At 50.9% G+C, this 26,655-nt stretch overlaps 2 pseudogenes; both read left to right on the top strand.

Annotated features, from left to right (window-relative positions):
* Positions 1-731: 731 nt before the first annotated feature.
* LOC144274939 (olfactory receptor 6F1-like) lies at positions 732-10,143 on the top strand (annotated as a pseudogene).
* Positions 10,144-12,836: 2,693 nt separating this feature from the next.
* The window catches only part of LOC144274938 (von Willebrand factor A domain-containing protein 5A-like), a 171,722-nt pseudogene continuing 157,903 nt past the window's right edge, over positions 12,837-26,655 (top strand).

Below are 26,655 nucleotides of genomic sequence, written 5' to 3'. Positions count from 1 at the left end.
AGTGGGCAGATTCTGAACGCCTTAGGGTGAAAATCATCCTGTGCTGAGAAGTACTTACTTTACACCTAACCCTCACAGGATCACTTACGGAGGTCTTCAGTAGTGCACTGGGTGAAGTCGATTCCTCATCTCAGCATGGGACACAGGACCAAAGACATAGGTTGATAGAAATCTACAGCTGATATAGTGAGTTGATGACTTGTATGATATGAATTATTAAGTCTTTGCTCACATTGTGGTGGAGAAATATCAACATTGCATTTGTCACCAGTTTACACCCTGTTGTTGGAGTCTAAGGAAAGCATCTGTAACAGTGACCAGTGCCTGGTGTTGGAAGAGTCCTACACATGGGTCTAGTCTGGTGAAGAAATGTGGACAGGCCAGGGTAATACTTATGCTAAGCTCACTGGCTTCAGCCAAGTCTTTGCTTGACATGAGTGTTGCTTGCGAAATTCGTCCGTGTGGAGAGACTTCTTTAAACAATGCTTACAGCAGCTGGATAAGACAAAGGTGTTTTGTACTGTTTTGAAGGACATAGATAAAAGGGAGTTAATCAGTAAAATACATAAAAGGTATTGCCAAAAAGTCCCTGTATTGTGAAAAACAGAAAAGTCCCTATATTTGAGTGGTATGATCCAAGTAAATAAACCAATTGGAAAAGGGACATGATGACATGAAAGTAGCCTGGACAGAAAAAGTTTTGTAAACTGAAGCCTGCACATGTATATACTATGGGTAAGGTAAGACACAATGCTTAATGTTGATTGGATGGTCAGATAACGTGTAAAGTATAAATATGCTAGAGTGTAAGGGAATAGTCAGACCCTCGTAGGAAAAATCGACAGTGACTACGCCCCCAAGAGAAGGTAATTGGGCAATATCTTTTTCTGTATATCTGTCATTCATTGCTTTTATGGTAATTGTAACGTGCAGGGCCTTGCTTTTGGTTCAAAGAAAGGTTTGAATGAATAAACCTGACTGTCTCAGTCTCGAGTGTATGGTAATCGTCACCAAATGCTCGTCCTTCAGAAAGAGCTGTAAGAGGCCACATGCAGAAGCAGTTATGGGAACAGCCTGCCCATACTGGAAGTTTCTTCTGTTAGTACAAGCAAATGTGAACAAGAACAAATGTAATGCATGATAGCAACTGTGAGCTGAACAGAAAGTTCAGCCACCCATAGGATCATAAACTGTTCCTCAGAAAGTACCTCATGTGTGACTTTTTCATATGACCTCAGAAAGGATGTAAACATTCTGTGGAGAACTAATCATAAGGGAGTTTGCAAATCTACAAAATAACTCTTCCTCTCCCAAAGACCTTGTATTTTCCATCAATATCTGAAGCAACCACCGAACTTGATCTGAGGTTAGAAAATTATTTTAACTTTGTTAAAAGGGTATTATCTAGACCATCCCTGACAGTGTTTGTCTAACCTGCTCTTAAAAATCTCCAAAGATAGGGATTCCACAACTTCCCTAGACAATTTATTCCAGTGCTTTACTACCCTGACAATTCAGAAGTTTTTCTTCATATCCAACCTAAACTGCCCTTGTTGCAATTTAAGCCCGTTACTTCTTGTTCTATCTTCACAGGTTAATGAGAACAATTTACCTCCCTCGTCCCTGTAACAACCTTTCATGTACTTGAAAACTGTTATCATCTCCCCCCTCAGTCTTCTCGTCTCCAGACTAAACAAGTCCTTTCCCTCCCCGCCTCCCCCCCAATCTTCCCTCATAGGTCAAGTTTTCTAGACCTTTAATCATTTTTGTTGTTCTTCTCTGGACTTTCTCCAATTTGTCCACATCTTTCCTGAAATGTGGTGCCCAGAACTGGACACAATACGCCAGTTGAGGCCTAATCAGCGCGGAATAGAGCAGAAGAATTACTTCTTGTGTCTTCCTTACAACACTCCTGTTAATACATCCCAGAATGATGTTTGCTTTTGTTTTGAAACAGTGTTACACTATTGACTCATGTTTAGCTTGTGACCCACTATGGCCCCAAGATCCCTTTCCACAGTACTCCTCCCTGGGCAGTCATTTCCCATTGTGTATATGTGCAACTGATTGTTCCTCCCTAAGTGGAGTACTTTGCATTTGTCTTCACAGAATTTCATCCTATTTACTTCAGACCATTTCTCCAGTTTGTCCAGATCATTTTGAACTTTAATCCTATCCTATCTATCTAATCAATCGTCTTCTTACTGTCCAACTTGGTTCTGAGTGCTTACAATTCACTGCCTTACAAACGAGGTATTTTTTTAAAGGAATTCCATATTTTTAACATAATTTACTGTGAAAGGCATACAGTTCCCTGCAAGCCAATAAGGTCTCGTTGGTACAAGGAAAGTCTTGAAAGTAGGAGGAAAGTCTTGAAAAGATTAACTCTACCATTCAACTGAGATGAGTCCTTCTTTTTATGGAGAAAATAGAATATCACGGCTGTTTTCATCATTTTCATCATGGTAAAGGGCAGGCAAGTAGATTTTGTCAATCAGGTGTTTTAACTGTTCTGGAAATTTTGCTAGGTTCAGCTCTTTCCATCAGTGGAGACTGAATACAAAGAGCCAGATCCTCAGTTGGTCTAAATAATCGTAGCTCCATTGAGAGGTCTGCTGAGAGAAATTTGGAGACCCGGTAAATTATATTTTCCCCCTCCCATTTCACCCTAAATAGATAGTTTTGCCGGGGCACTGAGCTCAGGACCTCAGTACAATTGTTCCACCTTCCCTCTCTCATCAGCCTTGTCTACTGATAATTCACACCAGCTGAAGGTTTGCCCAGTGAGAAGATTTGCTGAATGATGAGTTGCAGTAAGTTCCATTGTTTAAAAATGTTCAGAAATTCTACTTATTTTCCTCACTTTACTCATGTGAGTGGAACCCTTGACTTCAAAGGAATCATTCATGTGAGTAAATTTAGGCATTTTTGTTTTATATATGTCTATATATACAAGTTTATTTATGTATTAACTGTTTGCAGAATCAGGGCATTAGATGTTATTCATAGGATGTTATTCATAACAAAATAAATGGTTTATATTGAAGAGGGAGAAAATATAATAGTTGATTGCCCGTGTTGATTAGACTTTGATACAAAATATTTAAGGCTGGGATTTTCAAAGGTGTCTGAGGGAGTTAGGCGCCCAACTCCATTACATTTCATAACTCCCTTCGGATCCTTTGCAAATTCAAATCCAAATAGGGAGGGGGACTAAATTTAGGTTATGAAAAATGAAAAATCAGAACACCCAAAACAAGCAATCAAACAAAAATTCAGAACATTCACTGTAAAAGTCATTGATAGATTTCAAGTTAGGGACAACTTTTTCAAAAGCGGCTTCTAATTCTGAATGCCTCAAATTTGAGACCTCAGCATTAATCCATCTGTGAAGGAAACTTTTGGCCAGCACTGGGATCCTGATATTTTTTTCAGAAGGTGTTTTAGAAACTCGGCATATTACAGTTTTGCTGTATTTGTGGGGCTTGCGGTCTGTTGTGTGGGAGTGAGGGTACCCGGGTTCTGTGCCGAGCTCTTTTAGGGATGCGTAGAATAGCTGTTGTATCAAAGGACCAGGAATCAGTACACTTGGGTTCTATTCCCATTCTTTGAGGGGGGTTAGGATCGTGGTTTGAGCAGAGCGGGGGCTGAGAATCAGGGCTCCTGGGTTCTATTAACGGTTCTGGTTGAGAAGTATGTTCGACTGACTAAACGGGGAGAAGAATTGCAGACTCCTGGCACAGCTGGTCAAAAATGTTTGAAATTCACAGTTTTGATGAAATTCTTCATCAGAATTTAAAATTCTGATAAAAAAGGGATGCATTTTTTTATTTATTTATTTTTTTTTAGGACAATTGCTTCCTTTGTTCTTTGGTCCTCTCTGTCCCTGAGCTTTGCTGTAATTGGCGCATTGCATGGCCTTGCACACCTCAGTCTCAATTGGTCAAAGGAGGTTGCAACTGACTCATTTTCAACTACTCAAAATGAATGCTGGTTTATAGATGTAAATGGTTATTTATGCTCCAAAATTGAGTAGCTGTCCTCTGAACTGCAACTTTGTATAACATCCCCACTCCAACTTGGGACTTCAGCAGGCTTAGAACCTGAGACTTTCTGCACAAAAAGAATTAAATGTCCTCTTGCATTGTAGGAAGGAAATTGACAGGTACAAATCTCATGTGTTCAGTATTGACCTAAGTCTGCTCCCACTGACTCAATGACAAAAATCCTATTGACTTCCTTCCTCGGGAGCAGAAATAGGCCTATACTGAGAACTTTTGAAAAGCTCACCCTATTTAGCAGGGATTTTCAAAAGAGACGATGGGGTTTTGTTCACTTCTAAAAGAATCACAGATTGTGCTGAATGCCTAACACCCATAGGTCTCATTTGAAAATGATTTGGCTCCTGAATAATTTACAGGAAAAATGTTGTTTTTTCTGTTGACATTTTTCAGGGTTTTGTCAAAAGGACAACCCTTGCCCCCCACACACACCCAGAAAACAACTTTTGATTTGAAAATTTTCAATTTAAAACAACAAAAATATCTATTAAAATAAAATCAATCTTGGGCTTTGGATGCTGACCGTGGAAAAAACATGTTTCATTGACAAAAACTAAAAATTGTGTTTTTCAAGGAACACCTGAAAATGGAATTTCTATCCTGAAAGTTTCTTTTTGGTCCAAAAGCCACTTTCCACTGGAAAAAAAGTTTCCACAGGAAAATTTAGGACAAGCTTAAATTCACCCTGTGAGCAGGAAGGCTCCAGAAATGTAATAGCAATAGGATATTTTCAGCCTTAATTAAAAGAGGCAGGAAATAATGGTTTATCTGCTCTTTCTGTGCATCAAAATCATCTGTAACCCACAAAGCCACAGTTGTGTTTAATCAGTTTAATTTCATGTCTTCATTTGTTTTGGCAGGTAAAACAGCTGACCGCACTGGAAAAGGGCTATCACACCAGTGTGAAGGAATTTATTCTCCTGGGATTCCCTGGGACCCAATATTTGCAGATCTCGCTCTTTGTGCTCTTCCTTGTCACAGGAAATGTGGCGATCATAGTCCTAGTGGCAACCAGCCGTCACCTTCGCACCCCAATGTACTTCCTTCTCTGCAATTTCTCCTTCCCGCAGGTATGGCAGACCACAGCTTGTATCCCAAAGACGCTTGCCAACCTTGTGTCCCAAAGCAAATCCATCTTCTTTGTCAGCTGTGTCCTACGGATGTATTTTGTTTTCTCCCTAGAATGCACAGAGATTTTCTCTTGGCTGTCATGGCCTACGGCTGCTATTTGGCTATATGCTATCCTTTGCTCTACAGCTCCATCCTGAACAGCACCTTGACTGCTCAGCTGGCTGTTGGCTCTTGGTTGTGTGGTTTCCTGGCTATTTCTGTCCCACCATTTCTGATCACCAGGTTGTCCTTCTGTGCCCTAGTGTCATCCATCACTTTTTTGGGGACCTAGCACCGTGGATAGTTCTTTCCTGCACAGATACCTACCTTATTGATCCGGTGGCCTTTATCATCTCCTTCATCTTCATCCTGGGCTCCTGTGTCATAACCTTGCTCTCCTACATTTACATCATCTCCACTGTACTGACAATCCCATCAGATAAGGAATGGAGAAGGGCCTTTTTAACTTGCTCTTCCCATCTCACAGTTGTGATTATCTGGTACGGTTCGACCATTTTCCTACATGTCAGCCCTTCCATGCAGAACTCATTGGAATTGACCAAAATAGTCACCATCTTGAATACTATTGTCACACCCCTGTTGAACCCTTTCATCTACACACTGAGGAACCCAGAGGTAAAAGAAGCCCTGAGACATGTATTCAGGGAAGCGATGTTTTTCAAAATGTGCTGGAGGTCATTGGCTGTCACAGAAAATGTGGTGAAAGAAAAATGAGTCTGCACATGGAAGATATACCAAAGTTGATAGGGTACTGAAAAAACAACAACAATCCCTGAGGGCCAGAAGTCTAAAGATAATTAGCTGCCCAACTCCAATGGAAATCAGTGTGAGTTAGGTGACTAAATACCTTTAACAATCTGGTCCTTAGTGTCTCACATCCTTGAACATTTACAGCCAGATTGTTAAATGTATTTAGGTGCCTAATGGGATTTTCTATGAGTTTTAAGGGCCTAGATACTTTTTAAAACCCCACTAAGCACCTAAATACCTTTCAAAATCCAGCCCTTATGCATTGTTATCCTCTTACTTTGTATTTAATTTAAAATGAAACAAAGTGCACATGTGCCAATTATTTATTTCTATTAAGGCCTGGCCTGTGGAGAGGATAGAGATATCGACAGGCTTGGCAGAATTCAATTTTTATTTTTTATAATTTTGACAGAGAATATCAAGGTTTATTTGTGAGCATTTTTTTTTAAAAAAAATTGTCTATTTGTATTTTCACACTTGTGGGAAATTACTGTGGCATGTCAGACAACAAGGTGGGTCACAGAATAATTATTGAATGACAACTGGTTTTTTGGACCTTTTTGTTGGGGGGGGGGGGCGGTTGACGTTCTGTGTGGCGAAACTGACATTTCCTGACATTTACTGATAAAAATTTAACCCTTCCAAACCGAGGTAAGATAAACCCACAGGAACCTCAAATCAAGACCCCAGTGGATTTTGAAGGGGATTCAGAATAAAGTTCCGTTTCCAGTTCCAGACTGGGTAAAAACCCAGATGGGTATTTTTGTAGGCTTCTTTTTTCCTTTGTTTTTAGTACACGGGCATTCCAAAATTTTGGAAAGATTGATTTCACACGGATTCTGCCGGTTTGGACTGAAAATATGTGAGAATAGCTTATAAAATTTTGATGATGTCAAAACTGAATCCAGAATCTTAGTCCTGATTCACCTTTAAAATCGCAGTGTGAGTGGAGGGGGATCCCCACCCCCCACTCCCTGATACCCCCTCACCCTCGCTGCGAGCATCTCAGCAAGGAGAGGAGACGTTGTTAGAAATCATGAGATTGGCTTTAAATAATAAATGTTGGGTTCTTTTGATTTGCTGTCTGGTTTTTGAGTCTGTAGGGTGCACTTCATGTTTTTATGCTTTTCTCTGTAACCATGAGTGTGCCCTGGTGGCAAGAGGACTGGACTGTAACTAGGAGAATGAAGTGAGCTGTAGCTCACGAAAGCTTATGCTCAAATAAATTGGTTAGTCTCTAAGGTGCCACAAGTCCTCCTTTTCTTAGTTCTATTCCTGGCTCTGCCATTGGCTTGGTGGATGACTTTGGGCAAGTAATGGTGTTAGGGGGCTGTATAGTCTGCAGTCAATCAGGAAGTGAGTGGGTGGGTGGGTGTGTGGGCAGGGGGAAATGGGAACTGTGGATGGGGAAATTGGAATCATGTTTGGCTAACGGCAGGAATGGGAAGAGGGAGACAGGTGTAAGGCTCTGTGGTATCAGAGCTGGGAAGAGGGACACTAAGGAAGGAAACTGGAATCATGCTTGCTGGAAGTTCACCCCAATAAACATCGAATTGTTTGCACCTTTGGACTTCGGGTATTGTTGCTCTCTGTTCATGCGAGAAGGACCAGGGAAGTAAGTGGGTGAAGGAATAAGCCCCCTAACAAATGGCTTCTCTCTGTGCCTCAGTTTCCACATCTGTAAAATGGGGATAATGATTCTCACCTCCTTTATATAGTGCTTTGTGATCTATGGATGAAAAGAACTACCACAGAGAGAGGGATAATGATTATGTAAAAGAAAATATGAAAGCTGATCTGTTGATTCAAGCAGTTGAGATTTGAAGAAAAACAACAAATATTGTGAGACAGACATTAAAAATCAAAAGAAGATCCTAGCCCCACTGACGTCAACGACAGAACTTAATTTCAGTGCAGCCAGGATTTCACCCTACATTGTCCAGAATTTTATCTTAACCCAACATTCAAACCCTTTGAGGCTTGCCTGCTGTCTTGGGCCAGACCTTCAACTGCCAATTTACAGTAGATTAGCATCCAGTCTACCAAATGGACTTAAAACATACGGATGTGCTATGTATAATTAATATCGCTTCATAAAATAACATGGAACTGGTTAAGATTTTGTGCCATCTGATTTACCTAATATTCACATAAAGATCATTGTAAGTGGTCACTCACTGATTCACATAAGCAGTGTCCATGTTTCCATTGAATCTTGAGCCCATTGAGTTTCGTGAGTGTAAATTCTAACGTTTCCATGCACTCACAGGTGTTAGAATCATGAAATGCCTCCGAAATGTGGTGCTTTTGTGGATAAATATCACTTTGGGCCTGGTGGAGGCTGTTTCAAAATGTTAAAGGTTATGAAAGTGATATGTACAAGGAAGATTATGTCCCCAAATCGTTCTCAACCAATTTAGTTTATTCTGTGAATTCTACTTTTGTGAGACACTATGCACTTGATTAGTCTGAATATATTTATTGTTGGAATACCTAGATAGTACGATAAATTAGATTAGATAGATAGTTGTGTCTGGGGACACAGAGAGAGAGAATTTTTGTTAACTGTGATCTCCATACAGTTAATACACCTTCATTTCCCCTGATACTTGAATAGAATTTTACTGATAGCTTTGGTTTCTCTTGGCAAACATGGATGTTTCAAATGGAATTTCTAGATTGTGCTTCACTGGACCATCGGAGCACCTGAAACAATTCGGGAAATATCATTTGATGGTTCACAAGATAAAAGAATAATTCAAGTTACTGATTTCACAACATACTCAACTCAGTGTACAGTGATAGCAAGACACAGAAACACAGCAATTAATGTGAATGAGGGACCTGATCACCTCATACGATATGATTTTTATTGTGCGCTTTTGTCTAATATGCAATATAAATCCCAGGCTCATGGTTTGAGGATCTGAGTATTTAAATTAAAGACTTATTTATCCTTCCTATGGAGTGATTATCAAGTTGGGATACAAGCTTGGGTACTGATGTTACAAAGGGACATTGGACCAAATTCACATCTGGTGTAACTCACTTGACTTTGGAGAATTTGCCCTAGTGTCTCACAGGAACAGAGTGGGTGGACAAAAAACTCCTTCAACATGAGTCCTATATAAATACAAAAGAGGGATACACATTACACTTTAAAGTAAGAGGACTGCAGTTACAGTGCAATGGCCCTCTGAGCTGAGCGGTGACTGCGCCTAAGGCTGTGACTTCCTCTGCCTCCATCAGAGGGGAAGGGCCCGTCCCCCTCCCTGCACCCAGATGGGTCCGGTGGCTGAGTTGAGAACCCAGCTCCCACCCCAGAGCAACCAGCTCAGGATGGCACGAACTCTCCTTCTGCTTGTGCTGGGTAAATGACCTCCCTCGGCCCGCATCCCTTTGTCTGTCTATCTGGAGATACCCCCGCCCAGCATCCCTCCATCCTTCTGCACCCCCATCCCCTCCCTGGAGCTCTCTTCTCTTCTCTTCTCTTCTCTTCTCTTCTCTTCTCTTCTCTTCTCTCTCCAGATTCTCTCCAGGCTGGGGTCCCCCGCAGTCCTTGCTGAGAGGCTCACAGCGAGGGTGAGGGGGTATCAGGGAGTGGGGGGTGGGGATCCCCCTCCTCTCACACTGTGATGTTTGAAATTGCAAGGAAGGGGGGATCCCCATCCCCTGGGTGGGTCAGGCTGCCCCGTTCACAGGTGCCTCCTATGAACCTGCCCCAGCAGCAGCTACGGTCCAGAGCCACTTCCGTGGGGGTGGAAGAGCGACCCCAGCTGATGCCTGCTTGTGGGGTCCATTTGGTGGGTCCCAGCTCTGGCTGTAGGGGAGAAGATGCCCCCATCCCTCTGGGCACTACCTCACTGACAGCCTCAGCAGCGAGAGAGAGGTCTGGAGGGGCCATGGAGACTGACCTCCCACCTCCCCATTACAATGAGTCCCCCCTGGCCAGAGGTCCGTGGGGGTGGGGCTGTGTGTGGAGGGGGGGGCTCTCTCTGCCCCAGCTCTGGGCTCCCACCCACAGAGGACTCAGGGCCGGGGGGACAGATCCAGCACCATCCAGCGGGACATTAAAAACAGGTTCTGCAGAGACCCCAGAGGAAACGCGATGGGTGGAAAAACTCCGCCCTCCCTTCCCCACATCTGGCCGAGCTTCCTCATGTCTCTCAGATGCCTTCTCGCTATTGAGAGGCAGGTGTGACAGTCAACTGACGGGTTCTCGCCCCTCTTTCACCACTGCCCCTGGATGGAGAGTGTGGGGTGAATACCCTGATGGGAAAGGGGTATCTTGGAGTTGAAACATTTGCATCCACAATCCTCCCCGCTTTTTGCACCATAAAGGGACAGGAAGGAGCAAGGGGCAGTTTGGAGAACCCCCTCCCCAGCCCCAGTTCAATGGGGGGACATGGCAGGATGTGTGGAGCGAAGAGTTTGCAGACAGTCCCTGGCTCCCGGGTGGGCGGGTGGCGAACTGTGCAGAAGGTCCCTGGGTTATAGAAGCTGGGGACGGGGAGCTGCCAGATGCTCCCTGGCTGGGGGGGTGAGGCGTTTGCAGACGCTCCCTGGCTGGGTTGGGTGGGGGTGAGGCGTTTGCAGACGCTCCCTGGCTGGGTTGGGTGGGGGTGAGGCGTTTGCAGACGCTCCCTGACTGGGTTGGGAGGGGGTGAGGCGTTTGCAGACGCTCCCTGGCTGGGTTGGGTGGGGGTGAGGCGTTTGCAGACGCTCCCTGGCTGGGTTGGGTGGGGGTGAGGCGTTTGCAGACGCTCCCTGGCTGGGTTGGGTGGGGGATGAGGCGTTTGCAGACGCTCCCTGGCTGGGTTGGGTGGGGGGTAAGGTGTTTGCAGACGCTCCCTGGCTGGGTTGGGTGGGGGTGAAGCGTTTGCAGACGCTCCCTGGCTGGGTTGGGTGGGGGGTGAGGTGTTTGCAGACGCTCCCTGGCTGGGTTGGGTGGGGGGTGAGGCGTTTGCAGACGCTCCCTGGCGGGGGCGGGGCTCGCGGGGACACTCTCCCTCCCAGCCTGGCTCAGGGCTTCGCTGCTCAGAACCGAGCGAGAAGGTACCGGGGGTGCGGATCGGGCCCCAGTCGAGCTCCCGCCCCTGGGGGGCCTGGCCCCAGCCCCCCCTTCCCCTCCGTGTCCAGGGCCCCCCACCCCCTGGTCTGGGCCCATCCCCCGACTCAGGGCTTCGCCCCTGCAGAGTCTCCCCGCCCTGGCTGCGGGGCCCTGCGTGCCGGGGCGGGTTTGGGGGTGTTTGGAGGGAGGTGACCCCGAAACGTTTCTGCTCCGGCCCCCCCCCCGATCCACCCCCCTTCCCGCGCTTCTCCCTGCGTGGGTTTCCCAGGGGCCATCCCGGTGGCGCCCGGCCGGTGTGACGACACAAATCTTAGCCCTCCCCTTTTGCACCGGGGGGCACCGGCCCTGACCTGCTCCCCACAGGCTCCTGGGGTCCGCTGGGTCCCATGAGGGGTCGGAGCTCCCCACCCCCGCCCACCCCGCCCTGCGGCTCCCTCGCACCCCAAGAAGCAGCTGCTGCAGCAGGAGCCGCCGCCTGTGAATCGGCCGAAGTTTCACGCCGACTCCCTTTCTCCGGGCGGGGAATTAGGCATCAGAGTTCAGTGCCGGGACCAACCGACCCGCCCCCGCGCCCCGCTGGAGCCCTGCCCTGGCCTCAGCCCTTTCCCAGCCTAGGGAGCGCACCCCGGAGAGGCGGTAAATACCTGCGGGGGGAACGTGGCCTGTCCTGTGGCTGGGAGTTGCAGGCAGATGAATTCAGGCGAGGAGGGAGGCTCACCTGTCTGGCAGGGAGGTGGCGGGGGGGGAATTAGCTGCTGGCCCAACTCCCCGGGGCTCCGGTGGATTCTACATCCTGGGCCATGTGTGAAGCCGGGCAGGAGGTTTGTCTAGAAATCTGCCTACGTTCCCCCCACGCCTCCCCCCCCGTCAGGTGATCCCAGTCTCCCCGTCCCACCTTCCAGCTGGGAATTCTCCAGGGGGCTGGAGTGGTGGCGAGCAGAAACGAGGCTCGGAGAGTGGGGTTGGGAGCCCCTCTCGCTCACGGCAGCTCTGGCGTTCCTCGCCCCCATCCCACCCTCAGCTCCCCACTCCTCCGCGGAGACTCCCTGCACGCCTCAGAGCCAGATTTCTGCTGCGGGAGAAATCAACCGGCTGCCGCCCTCTTACCCCGTCGTAAGGCAGCAAATCCAAGGCCCAGGCCAAACGGCTCGGGGGCATGGAACAAGAACGCCGGGAGCCCCTGGGCACGGCCAAGGGCTGGATTTCACCCCCGTTGGGGCGGGGGGTCTATGGCGACTGCTCCAGCCTGGGGTGAAAGCTGAGTAAATAGCAGGGCCGTGTCCCTGCCAAGAACGGCCAGGAGCTGGAGCCTGCTCCACAAACCTCTGCTTCTCTGCAGGGCGACAGTGGGGAGAAGGGCCTAGCCGGGTTAACAACCCCCCAGTGACCGAGCCGAGTCCCCTGCAACCCCTGTCGCTGTTCCAGGGCCCCCCTCCCAGGGGCTGGGGATAAAACCCAGCAGTCCTGGCTCCCAGCCCCCTCATTCTAACGCACGAGTCCCCCATCCCCCTTCATTCCGTCTGTCTGTCTGACCCCTGCACCTCTCCTTCCTTCCATCTGTCCATCCATCCCCATACATCCCCCTATGTTTCTCTCTCCATCCCCCAACTGCCAGCTGTACCCCAGTCCCTGTCTGCCCCTCCCTGCGGGGGGCTGGCAGAGTTGGAGCAGAGCCGTGACTCTGATCTCAGGAGCTTGGGCCTGTGGGACTCCCTGCCACAGGACCTGGCTGAGCAGAGGGGTGGGGCTGGGGTCTCAGAGGCATCGCCGAGTGTGTGTGTGTGTGGGGGGGGTGTCAGGGCACCCTGTGCCCATCAGTTTCCATGGGAACCCTGTATCTCACCCCCGACCTTCCCCTCACACAGATCCCCGACCCTGGAGCCGAGATGATGAGTTGCGGCCTCCTGACCAGCTCCAAGGAGCCGGGTGAGTCAGGGCTGCGGGGGATGGTGCATTGAGGGGGAGGGTGGCCCCATGGCTGACGTGGCTCCTCTCCCCGGTGCCCGTGGGGGGCCTGTGGCTGATGTCCCCCTCCCCGCAGTGCCCCTGCACCACAGCTCGGTGTCGGTGTTGATCCGAGGCTTTGTGGCGGACGTGGGCTGCGAACTGCTCTGCAGGAATGAGGAGCTGGGGCCCGTGGAGGCCGTGTTCAAATTCCCCGTGGACGCCGAGGCGGCTGTCGATGCCTTCTAGGCCCGGCTGCGGGGCCCTGCATCCAGGCCCAGCTCCAGGAGAAGAGACAGGTGCTGGGGGCGGGAGTCCCGGGGGGGAGAGAGGAGGGGACCGGCTGAGGGGATCTCGGGGTGACCCCATCTCTCCCAGCAGGTGCATGAGCTGTACAGGGATGTGCTGGTCGGTGGGGGCAGGGGATCTTGGGGGACAGGGATCTCGGGGTGACCCTGTCTCTCCCGGCAGGCACAGGAGCTGTACGGGGACGGGGCCACCCACTACGTCCTGCTGACCATGCTACACCCTCGCTACACGCCCCACAGTGAGACCCACAGATCCCCCTGTGCCTCTGCTACATGCCCCATGGTGAGACCCTCCTGTACCCCAGCTGTGTGCTTCCAACCATGCTGCACCCCTTTTACATGCCCCATGTTGAGACCAGACCTTTAGGTGCCCTAGATCCCGCATAGCTCCCTGTACCACATAGCCCCCAGAACCCCAGCTACACACCCCACTGTGAGTGACCCCCCAGCCTGTACCCCCTGAAACCTCCATAGCCCCTTCTACATACCCCACAGTGAAAGACCCATATAGCCCCCATAATGCCCCATAGGCCACTACTGTGTTCCCTGCGGTAAGTGCGCCCCCCCACCCCCCCAGGTCTGCAGTCCCTGCCCCAAGGAAAGTGTGGGCCCCTTACTGAATGAGGGAGGCAACCTAGTGACAGAGGATGTGGAAAAAGCTAATGTACTCAATGCTTTTTTTGCCTCTGTTTTCACTAACAAGGTCAGTTCCCAGACTGCTGCGCTGGGCATCACAAAATGGGGAAGAGATGGCCAGCCCTCTGTGGAGATAGAGGTGGTTAGGGACTATTTAGAAAAGCTGGACGTGCACAAGTCCATGGGGCCGGACGAGTTGCATCCGAGAGTGCTGAAGGAATTGGAGGCTGTGATTGCAGAGCCATTGGCCATTATCTTTGAAAACTCGTGGCGAACCGGGGAAGTCCCGGATGACTGGAAAAAGGCTAATGTAGTGCCAATCTTTAAAAAAGGGAAGAAGGAGGATCCTGGGAACTACAGGCCAGTCAGCCTCACCTCAGTCCCTGGAAAAATCATGGAGCAGGTCCTCAAAGAATCAATCTTGAAGTACTTGCATGAGAAGAAAGTGATCAGGAACAGCCAGCATGGATTCACCAAGGGAAGGTCATGCCTGACTAATCTAATCGCCTTTTATCATGAGATTACTGGTTCTGTGGATGAAGGGAAAGCAGTGGATGTATTGTTTCTTGACTTTAGCAAAGCTTTTGACACGGTCTCCCACAGTATTCTTGTCAGCAAGTTAAGGAAGTATGGGCTGGATGAATGCACTATAAGGTGGGTAGAAAGCTGGCTAGATTGTCGGGCTCAACGGGTAGTGATCAATGGCTCCATGTCTAGTTGGCAGCCGGTGTCAAGTGGAGTGCCCCAGGGGTCAGTCCTGGGGCCGGTTTTGTTCAATATCTTCATAAATGATCTGGAGGATGGTGTGGCTTGCACTCTCAGCAAATTTGCGGACGATACTAAACTGGGAGGAGTGGTAGATACGCTGGAGGGGAGGGATAGGATACAGAAGGACCTAGACAAATTGGAGGATTGGGCCAAAAGAAATCTGATGAGGTTCAATAAGGATAAGTGCAGGGTCCTGCACTTAGGACGGAAGAATCCAATGCACCGCTACAGACTAGGGACCGAATGGCTAGGCAGCAGTTCTGCGGAAAAGGACCTAGGCGTGACAGTGGACGAGAAGCTGGATATGAGTCAGCAGTGTGCCCTTGTTGCCAAGAAGGCCAATGGCATTTTGGGATGTATAAGTAGGGGCATAGCGAGCAGATCGAGGGACGTGATCATTCCCCTCTATTCGACATTGGTGAGGCCTCATCTGGAGTACTGTGTCCAGTTTTGGGCCCCACACTACAAGAAGGATGTGGATAAATTGGAGAGAGTCCAGCGAAGGGCAAGAAAAATGATTAGGGGTCTAGAACACATGACTTATGAGGAGAGGCTGAGGGAGCTGGGATTGTTTAGCCTGCAGAAGAGAAGAATGAGGGGGGATTTGATAGCTGCTTTCAAAAGCAGGGGTCGGAGGGGGACGGACGCCGGGCACTGGAGGCCAGCCTGAGCTCTGGGGTCGTCTGCTCCCTCACGGCCTACGTGGGGGTGGACGTGGAGCGGGGGCAGCTGGTGAGGTGGGATGTCCCGCTGGCAGGTAACCCCCAAAGCGGCTGGGGCTCCTGGCGCCAGGGGGGACCCAGCATGTGGGGGGAACTCGGGTAGGAGGGGGAACCTGGCACTGGGGGCGGTATGGGGAGGTGGGGGAAACCTGGCGCCAGGGAGGGATCCCAGCACAGGGGGATCCCAGTGTAAGAGGGGGGGACCCAGAAGGGGCATGCGCAGGCATCATGTTTATGGGGTAATGTCCCTTTGCCCCTCTCCCTGCCCCCCTGAGTCCCGGGGGCTGTGCTGCCCCCTCCCTCCTCCAGGGTGACGGCGACCACAATCCCCATACCTCCGGGGCATGGGGAGAGCAGGGGCACTAGCATGGTGAGACGGGGAGTAGCACCGCCCCCCACCCCAGCCGGAAGAGAGGGGTCTGTGCCAGACAGACAGACAGAAGTAGACAGGCATGCGGATACCCAGAGTCAGACAGGGACAGAGACCGAGAATCAGCCGACAGACCCAGACGGGGACAGGACGGAGAGACGCAGAGAGAGAAACAGACCCAGTCAGACAGACAGACCGACCCGGGCAGATGCAGGGACAGGAGGGGCGGGCACATTGCTGTCATGAGCAGACCTGGCTAGTAGGGGCCTCTCGCCCCCCAGCATCCTGCCCTCATCCATGGAGTGCAGCACCCACCCCTGCATCCCTTGGGGCTGGAGGAGGGGTCCTGGCTGGGGGGAGAAGAATGGGGCTCTGGGGACTGGATCTGGGGGTCACAGCCAGGGGGGAAGGGGCAAGAGCTGGAGATCCTGGCTGTGATGGAGCTGCGGGGAGAGGAGGATGGGGCTGGGTGTGGGGGAGTCCCAGCTCGGGGAAAGGGGCTGGGGGGTATGGAGGAGGGGTCCCAGCGGTGCGTTGGCTCTAAGTGTCTCGGGGGGGACGGAATTCTCTTCCCTCCCTTTGCTTCTCTGGGTCTGTTTTCGTGTCCGTCTGTCTCTGTGACTGTCCATCTACTCGCTAAATTTCGATTTCATCATGGACTATGTCATAAATATAAAGGGAAGGGTAAACCCCTTTGAAATCCCTCCTGGCCAGGGGAAAGCTCCTCTCACCTGTAAAGGGTTAAGAAGCTAAAGGTAACCTCGCTGGCACCTGACCAAAATGACCAATGAGGAGACAAGATACTTTCAAAAGCTGGGAGGAGGGAGAGAAACAAAGGGTCTGGGTCTGTCTGTATGCTGGTCTTTGCCAGGGATAGACCAGGAATGGAGTCTTAGAACTTTTAGTAAGTAATCTAGCTAGGTATGTGTTAGATTATGATTTCTTTAAATGGCTGAGAAAAGAATTGTGCTGAATAGAATAACTATTTCTGTCTGTGTATCTTTTTTGTAACTTAAGGTTTTGCCTAGAGGGGTTCTCTATGTTTTTGAATCTAATTACCCTGTAAGATATCTACCATCCTGATTTTACAGGGGGGATTTCTTTATTTCTATTTACTTCTATTTTCTATTAAAAGTCTTCTTGTAAAAAACTGAATGCTTTTTCATTGTTCTCAGATCCAAGGGTTTGGGTCTGTGGTCACCTATGCAAATTGGTGAGGCTTTTTATCCAACATTTCCCAGGAAAGGGGGGGTGCAAGTGTTGGGAGGATTGTTCATGTTTCTTAAGATCCAAGGGTCTGGGTCTGTAGTCACCTAGGCAAATTGGTGAGGCTTTTTACCAAACCTTGTCCAGGAAGTGGGGTGCAGGGTTTTGGGAAGTATTTTGGGGGGAAAGACGCGTCCAAACAGCTCTTCCCCAGTAACCAGTATTAGTTTGGTGGTGGTAGCGGCCAGTCCAAGGACAACGGGGGGGAATATTTTGTACCTTGGGGAAGTTTTGACCTAAGCTGGTAAAGATAAGCTTAGGAGGTTTTTTCATGCAGGTCCCCACATCTGTACCCTAGAGTTCAGAGTGGGGGAGGAACCTTGACAGACTATATGGAGGTGATAGACTGGGTCTCCATAGACCCCATCTGCGAGCGGCCGGCGAGCGGAGTGCGCCTGGACGAACCGAACCAGCGCAGCATCTTCGGGAGCTTGTCCCGTGACTTGACTGCGGCACGTGAGTACCTCTGCCACGCATGCCTGCAGCTCCCAAAGTCCAGCGCCGGCCATCTCCTCCCTTGCAAGCGCCTGTCCTGGCTCCGTGGCCTCCCAAAGCTCAGCCGGGGTGGCTCAACACAAGGGCAGACAGTCCTGCAATCAGGGGGCCCTACCGGAGACGGCACCCCAGAACGGTGAAGGGGGCTGGGAGTCAGGACTCCGGGGGTGGGCAAACGCCAGGGTGATGCTTCATCGGGTTAGAGACCCATATGCCCTGAAGGTCACGGAGCTGTGCAAGTCTTTAAAAACGACATAGAAAACGAAGGAAATTCCTGGGTGAAAAACCTTTGTGTCGCTGAGGGAGGGGGAATTCTTGGCTGTTTTTTTTAGTGTTGTGAAGCAAATTATCTCGAAAGAAAATGAATAAAAAAATAAGGAAACCCCCAGGCAAAAAACTCTGTGAAGGTGGAATTTGGGGTGTGAGTTTGTGTCAGTGAGCTGAGGGGGTGTGGGGGCGGCGGGGATCAGTAGTTTTTCGTATCAGGAATGTCTCTGAGCAGTTTTCTCTGAAATAAAGCCAGAGGGAAATTCCCAGGCAAAAAAACCTTTTGAAGCTGGGTCTGAGCTTGGAGGTTTGTACAGGCGAGTTCAGGGGCAAAAGTCTTTCTTGGCACCTTCTGGTTTATAAACGAAGAAACCCACGAAAGGCAGAAATTTTAAAGTTACCTTAAAACCTGCATTTGGAGAGTCTGGAAATACAAAGTGACTGTAGCCCAGATAACGTTAACTCTGCCCCGTAACCCTGGCCCATGCATGGCTATAATATCATATAAACTCTGTAACATCCCATCCCCCGCTACCCCTTTAGACTCTTGTGTCTCTCTCCGGCCATAGGTCTGTATCGCAGGTTGTAGTGGGGGATAGTCCCGGGGACAGACTGTGTTTGAGAAACACCGTGGGGTTGTGGAATTAATGCCTGGGCAGGAACAGTCACAGGGAGTTGGGTGCCCATCTCGGATTGAAAGTTAATTGTCATCCCATGGGTGCAAGAAGGGGCAGAGTTAAGGATGATTGTGGTGGGGTTAAGGGTGCAGAAGAGCAGGTTAAGGACACCCATAGAGGGACAGAGTTAAGGCCACACAGAGGGTGACCGTTAAGGCTGTTGGCTGTCCCCCAGCCTGGACAGGCCATGTCGCTGTTCTGTACCCACAACCCTGTGCCAGCCCCATCTCCCTGTGTCTCTCCCCAGAGCGGGCACCGGAGGAGTCTCCCTTGCTGAGGCTGGTGTCTCTGCAAAATGCCGACGTCTTGTGGAACCTGGACCCCTGGCTGGCTGCTGTGCTGGGGGTGAGCGAGACCGACGCCAGGGGGAGGATACCCAGTGTGGTGAGCGGGGGTGCAGAGGAGAGGGGAGAGATCTGGGGCAGATGCCATTGATTGGGCCTGTTCTCTGCTCCCAGATGAGATTAGGGGCGACCCATTCGGGGGGAGTCTGAGGGTGACTGGATTAAAGGACCCCTGAACCTGGAGCCCAGTGGGCGAGACGGGCCCAGATCGGGGGGCTGGGAACCCCCTAACAGGGTCGGAGCATTGGATCGTGGGGGCCCAGGGCCAGATGGAGGAGCCCAAGTTGGGCCCTGTCTCAGGCCATCTCTCTACTCCCTGGACATGGCACTGGGCATCTGGGTAGAGGGTCCACGGTGCTGGAGCGGGGGCTATAGGAACCCTCCGAGTCGGGGTGGGGGGATGGAGTAGGGGGTCCCTAGGGAAGGGGGAGGGCTGGGTGAGGGATGGAGGTCAGGGGAGGGGGCCAGGCTGGGCGCTGACTCAGGCTGTCTCTGTCCTGCCCCCCACAGGACGTGACCCCCAGCATCTGGGCCACGGTGCTGGCCATGGTCTGGCTGCACAACTGGGCCGTGGGGTAGCGTGACGAGTCGAGCTGCTGAAGGCCAGGACTGTGGTCTGGGTACAGGACTGAGCAGGTGAGAGGGGTCCTGGTGGGTGGGGGGCAGGGACAGTGTCCAAGGTCTCGACCCTGAGAGTCCCTGCCCCATGGGGCCCCTGAGCCTGGGCCCCAGGAACCTCCATCCTCACGGCCCAGAGCCATGAGCCTGCCCCCCATGTCCTATAGCCCAGCCCCCTTCAGGGCCCTGAGAGCCTGTGCCCCATGGGTCCCCATTCCTGAGATTCCTGCCCCCCAGGGCCCCACAGCCCAGCCCTCGAGAGCCCCCGTCCCCAGCCTCTCCCCATCCCAATCCCAGCACCCTTTCGGGGTTTCCATGCCCCCCTCCCAGCACCTTTACTTCCCAGCTTCCCAACCCCCACACCAGTCCCCCACGTGCTGTGAGCTCTGTTCCCTTTGCCCCCAGGCCCTCCCCTCGTTCCCCGGGCTGGTGTCTCTCCAGTGCCCCCCTCTCATTTCAGGGGCCCGGCTGAGCGAGTGCCTGGAAGCCGCCAACGCCCTGCTGGGCTGCAGCGTTGGCCCTGCCATCTTCGGGCTCTGAGCCCCCTCCAGGATCCCCGCACCCACTCCCCAAACTACCCTGGGCGTCCAACTGGGAGCCCGAGGGCCAGCAGGGGACATTGGGTGCAGACCCACCTGGGCGGCCTGTGCCCAGCTCGGAGCAAACCCCCAGCTGGGATCCCATCTCTGCCACCAGTTCGGATGCATCTGCCTCCCACTGGCTGAAGAGGAGCGAGGGCTGCCCCCCAGCTCCACCCCACTCCGACCCACTCTTGAGTAACCCCCACGCTGCTCACAGCTGCCGCCTCCTCTCTGCATTGTGGGGGAGTCCTCGGGATCGCCTGCATCAATGTTGCACATCTCTTCGCATTTTACAAATGACTGAGGGGTCCCTCTGTAAACAGCCCCTGGCCCCCACCCCAGAGGTGGCTGCATTGACCTCGCCCTGCATGAGCCATCCAGTGTCAACCTAGTCCCATCTGCATGGAGTTCAGCTACTGGACAGCCAGCCAGACCAACAGTATCTTTCCTTGTCCAAACACAACCTCACTTTGTCGTAATGGCAGTTTTCTCTTCGCTGGACAATCCTGAACGCAAACATGAGCACAGTGATTGGCTTAATTCTTCATTTCCTCTCTGCCTAGGTCTAGACTAGAGCTGGTCAGTCATTTTCCAGCTGAACAGTGCTGTGTTGGCAAGTGCAATTCTGTGGTGAAGGCTGAAAGGTGGAATCAGGCAGCAGATGGAGGAAGCTTGCCCCGTGCTGCGTGTTGTGAATCCCTCCCTGTTCACCAGCTGCTGAATTCTCTACCACAGGAAGAAATGCTTCAAAACCTGACCGTCCATCTTGATGGTTAATGCTCACGCTGTGTCCATCCTGGGCAGCACCGGGCCCTTCTCAGGACATCCTGGGACTCTAGCAAATGATGAAAGACCTCAGCTGGTTAATTCCCTGGAAAGAAAGTGCTGTTTTTATCAAGAAACTGCAGGAACATACGGAAGAAGCAAACAGTTTTCCCACTTCATGTTAACCAGCACTGACCCCCTTTGAACAGTTTTCACCATATGACTCTGTGCTGGGTGGTGTCCCTATTTCAGCCTTTCCGTGTCTGAGAAGGCAACTCAGCAAATTCAATTTACAGCCACATTGCGCAGCGACTCCAGGGAAGGATTAAGATACCAGGTAATGGATTAATTGCCTTAAGGCCTGAAAGAATGCTGCCGTGGGACTGAGATTTCCCCAAAGGCCAGACGGAATTCAGAGATCTTAATTCTCACTTCCCGCTATGAATAGTGGAACTTCAATACCAGCAGTGACACCCTGGTCTATTGAAATCAAAGGCGGTTTTGTCTTCGACTTCAACGGGCACAGTATTTCAGCCCATATTACGAAGCTTTTGCAAATTACGAGGCTTTTGCAAATTGAAAATCCCAACCTACTATCCTGTTCCAAACCCAATGAAGTCAGAGGAAAGGCTCTTTCAGAGAGAGCTGGGGAACCAACTCCCATTGAAAACTCCAGCCAGAGTGAGTCTTTCCAGTGGTCTTTAGATAAACTCCGTTGGTAGAAGCTGATTACCTAGCTCCCTTCGGCGCCTTTGGATATCCCAGCTTCCAGCTGACTCCAGTGGACTTTGAAGCAGACCCAGTCTGTATTTCTGAGCCTTTAGATAGATAGATAGATAGATAGATAGATAGATAAAAAATCCACACAAAGAATAACAAAATAAAATCACACAACCGTCTGTACTCCCACGTATGTGACCATAAACAGCCTCATGTACTGTAGCACACCCATTAATGTATGAACCCTCCAGCCTATAATGCCCCATCCGTTCCCGTCTGGTCCTGGCTCCTAGGTCCTCTCCTTGGCTCTGGCTGGGCTTGGCATGCTAGCGACTAGAGCAGGGGACTGGCCCATGGCGTTCCCGGGTTCTGTTTTGGTTCCTGGAGGCAAATGTGGCCTAGTGGGTTGAGTCGGGGGGACTGGGACTCAGGACTTCTGGCTTCTACTGTGTTAAAAGTATCACAGAGAAACCAAGACAAGAAACTGATGTAAACACGCTGAGCATAGCAGGAGTCACCCGTCAGTCTTATGGGGCCCCAGCAGGTCAGAGTCTTTCCAACGCTTCCACCAGCCCAGAAGGTCCTGTCCGTCGATGGGTCCGAGTCAGTTCAAGCTCATCCTTTCAGAGCAAAAGTCCTTTCTTTCTTTCCTCGTTTCTGGAAAAGCCAGCTTGACCCAATGTGTGCGAATCCCCGTGAGGGCGTGGAACTTCTGTTGAGCGGATCAGTCTGCGGTGGGGTGTCTACACTGCATTGTAAACCCAGGCTTGTGGACTCGGTGTTTCCAAGCCCGTGCTTGAGTGTCCACGCTGCATTGGAAGCCTGGGTTTACAATGCTGGGTCTGGGTTAGCTGTGCTAACATGTCTATACTGCACTGTGCAGACCTTCTGACTCGGGTCTGCGGCTTGACCCGCGTCCACACTGCACAATGACAGGGCTTGGACCCGAGTCTCAGTGGGAGTCGGGCTCTGACCCATCCCCCGAGCAGCATCCTAGGACCCTGGGACCCTGAGTGCTTCCTGCGCTGAGTCAGACTGACCTGTGTGCACGCAGAAGGGGGCCTTGGGCTCAGACATGAGTCAGAACCCGGGCATAGGGTGCAGTGTAGACATAGATGGTGAGTTGCTTTGCTTTACTCACTCCTCCCCTGGTATTTTTGGTTCCTGGAGGAGCTGGTATAGCCCCTTCCCATGGATTTATGTAAAATTCCTGGCCCACAATGATACATAAACTTAATACAGTGTGGTCCTCAAAATATTGATGGGGTGCGATATCGAAGACTGGCCTGCAGAGAGCATCCCAGTGATGCCCTGGATTGGGGAACATGGGTGCTGAGTTCGATTCTCAGCTCTGTCACTGAATCATAGCGTGATCTTGGGTAAGTCTCTTCATTGCTTTGTGCCTCAGTTTCCCCTTTGAAAAATAGGGATGAGGATGATATTCCCACTTCCAGTTGTGCTATGAGGATAACTCGAAAAATACTTGGGAGTCAGACATGACAGTGCTGGGTGCGGTATAATACCTAGGGTAGATACATGATGGGTAACATCTTGGTCAGTTACTGCAGCAGAAATAGTTCTGAGCAAGAAACTTCACTTATCAAATGTATATTTCACACCTCCTCTTGGAATAAATCCTTTAATCTTTGAGTCAGCGAGAGTAAACCTAGACCATCCCTGACAGGTGTTTGTCCAACCTGGTTTTAAAAACCTCCAGTGACGGGGATTTCACAACCTCCCTTGGAAGCCTGGTCCAGAGCTCGATTACCCTGAGAGAGAGAGAGAGAGAGTTTTCCTAATATCCAACCTGAATCTCCCTTGCTGCAGATTAAGCCCATTGCTGCTTCTCCTCCCTTCAGTGGCAATGGAGAAAAATGGATCACCGTCCTCTTCAGAACAGCCCTTCGCTTATTGGAAGCCTGTTGTCGGGTCCCCCTCAGTCTTCTGGTCTCAAGGCTAAACATGCCCAGTATTTTAACCTTTCCTCACAGGTCAGGTTTTCTAACTCTCTGGTCATTTTTGTTGCTCTCCTCTGGACTCTCTCCAGTGTGTCCACATCTTTCCTTAAGTGTGGTGCCAAGAACCGGCCACAGTACCCCAGCTACGGCCTCGCCAGGGCTGAGCAGAGCAGGACAGTTACCTCCCGCGTCTTACGTACGACCCTCCTGTTAATACAGCCCAGAATGCGACCAGTGCTAGGGCCTGTGTTACACACGAGGGAAGATGAGATGGTCCCATAGTTTCCAAGGCCAGAAGAGACCAGTGAGTCATCCCCTCCCGTCCAGTCCCTATAATGCTGCTTCCCTCTCATTCCTTATCCTTTGCTGCCCTCTGACGACTGCAAGAAGCAACCAGAATTTCATGGAGATCTGCTGTATTCTCCATCTTTTCTCTTTACCGGTTCACTTCCAAATGCTTCCCATTTGTCAGTCAAAACTCCTGAGCAGCAAGGGCTGGTTGGGGCGCTTGGACTGTGGATGGGATCGCAGCGCCCCAGGCACCCGCTGAGATTTGCCTTTGTATTAAGTCACCAGCAGGGAACACACGTAGGCCCCAATGCTGGTGAGACAGGGCCAATGGGAGGTTGGCCTTTGATCTCAGTGAGGACAGGTTTTGCCCTCACTGTCTATCTAGGTAGGTAAATGCCTCTGAGCACGGTCGTGTCTGAGCACACACAGGGATGAGATGAGTCCAGTGGAGCTACAGCCGGGTCACACCACCTGGGGATCTGCCCAGCGACTCAAATGGAGCGACGACTGATTGTGGGCCAGATCCTCAGCTGGAGCCAGAGTTTAAGGTTGATATTTTCCAATCCTGACAAGGTGATTTGGACACACAATTCCCATCACATTTAGTTTGAAAACATCAACCTAAGCGTCATGCTTAGTGCCACACAGGGAGTCTGGGGCAAAGCCAGGAACTGAGCTTGGAGTTCCGAGGGCCAGTCCAATGCCTCCAACACACGCTCAGCCGTCACCGTCACGCTGGGGTCCGTGGATGAGGGTCTCTGGCCTGTTCTATGCCCAGAACAGACTATATCACAGGGGTCCCTTCCGGCCTAGGAAGAGCTGGGAACCTATGAGTCTCCTGGCGAAACTGATCCGTGGCTGTTCAAAAGAATCGTTTAGCAAGAAGTGTCCTGCTCCTCAATGAAAATTGCAACCTCTGCTTCTCCCAAATGAACAGCTTTAGGAAGATGATTTGTGGCCAACATTTTCAAATTGGGGGACCTAAAATTAATAATAATAATTAGGCTGGAATTAGGCACCTAAATCCAACTGAATTTCAATGGGATTTGGACATCTAGCTTCTATAAAGCTGCTTTCAAAGTGCCAAACTTCGCTCTCATCTGGCACAACCATAGACCTCAGCCCCATCTGGCGAAACTGAAGCACAGAGAGGAGATGGGTCACACTTTCCAAAGCATCTAATCCTAGTATCCAGAGGGACAGGTTTTTAAAGGTATTTAGGTGCTTTGTGGAATTTTCACAAGTGCTTAAAGAAGTTAGATGCCTAACTCCCCTAGAAATGAAGAAAAATTGGGCATCCAGATCCCTTCGGCAGTTTGAAAATCTTAGCCTTAACGTCTCTGTTTTAGTCTGGGTGTGTTTTTCAGGATTGCTGGGCAGCCCTGGCTCCCAGACAGGTCACTGAGAAATGCAGGTGCCCAACACACCTACAAGTCTGGCCACTTTGATTAGTAAGGATTTTTGCTGGCTAACTTTAGGCACCTGAGTTTAAAAACTTTTGCTGAGGTGACTTGGTTGAGGTCGCAAAGAAAGTCAGGGCCAGCTCCGATATTAAAGCTGAGGTCTCTGGATCCCCATCACGTGCTCCAAACTATTCTTATGAATTATTCTTCTCCAGACTTACACCAGTGAGACCAAGGTTAGAAACTGACCTCTGGAGACAAATCAGGGTCTCAGGTACCCCAATGCATTAGCCCCACTTAAGTCACGGAAGGTGAATTCTGATTCACACTATGAATACCCAGAACTATAACAGAAGTTTAACATTTTTGGTGATATATTGTATGTGTATATGTGAGGAAGGGGGAATTTTTGGTAATATTTTTACGACCTCGCTATGTGCCTCGGTTTCCCCTCTATGGCACGTGGTTACCCAGTGCGGGGAAAAGGACTCCGTGTGTTTTCAGGAAAGGCTAAAAGACAGAGGAGTGTGCCTGTCAGCTCCATGTCTGGGTGGCATGAAGAGTCGTTAAGGAACTGGTTGAAAGTGACCCAGATGAACAAGGGGGCCAGCGAGACAATGCCAGGGCTGCCTGGATTTCCCCCCTTCTCGCAGGGAAGCTGAGCCAAGACACCCACCTGCCAGCTGGAGAACGGAGGACTGGGAAGGGGTGAGCTGGGGGTTCAGAGGTGACTTCCGGACGCTCTCTCTCCTGGGAACTGACTACAGAGGTTCGACAGACACAGCCTGGACATGGGGTTCACTGCGGCTGGGCGGGGCCCCGGGCTGACCAGAACGGACGACGTTTTCACCTTCATTTCTCTGTGCTAACCTAAGAGCTTCCAAGGCTGTGTCCACGTGACTAATAAACCCGGCTGTTTTGCACACACTACCCGAGTGTCACCGCGAATCCTGGGGGAGGCGCCCGGGTCCCTGCACAATGGACACGTCTCTCTCAGGAGTCTGGCTCCACTGGACAGAACTCACGGGATGAAGCAGGTGGGCTGGAGCCCCAGAGGGTCAGTCCAGGAAGTGGTGAGACCACGTGGCCTCCCTTGAAGGGAGAGTGAGACCTTTTGGGGGTCTGGCCCATCGAAGGGGATCCACCAAGGGACTGTTCCAAAGCTGGGGGCGCAGCACGGATCCTTTGGATCAGGGACAGTATGTGTGTGAGGGTGTTCCCCCTGCCGGAGGCTGTGGGATCTCCTGTGTATTTGTGTGTGTGTGTTTTGTTGTTGTCCCCTGCTGGAGGGAATGAGACCTGCTCAGTGTGTGGGTGCAGGTGCGTGCATCCCTGCTGTCCTCTTCTCTCGCTCGGGTGTAGGGGGATGTGCGTATTTCCCTTCTGCGCCCTCTCGGAAGGAAGGACACTTGTTCTGTGAGAGTGGGTGGGTGAGGGGGGAGAAGTGCAAGCTGCTTTGTGAGGCATGGAGACAGCTCAGTTCTGGCCTGGGCCTGGCCTGGCAGGGGC

Source organism: Eretmochelys imbricata, chromosome 14, assembly GCF_965152235.1.
Source record: "Eretmochelys imbricata isolate rEreImb1 chromosome 14, rEreImb1.hap1, whole genome shotgun sequence".
In the NCBI taxonomy this organism is placed as follows: Eukaryota; Metazoa; Chordata; order Testudines; family Cheloniidae; genus Eretmochelys; species Eretmochelys imbricata.
This window is presented reverse-complemented; position numbering and strand designations above follow the sequence as displayed.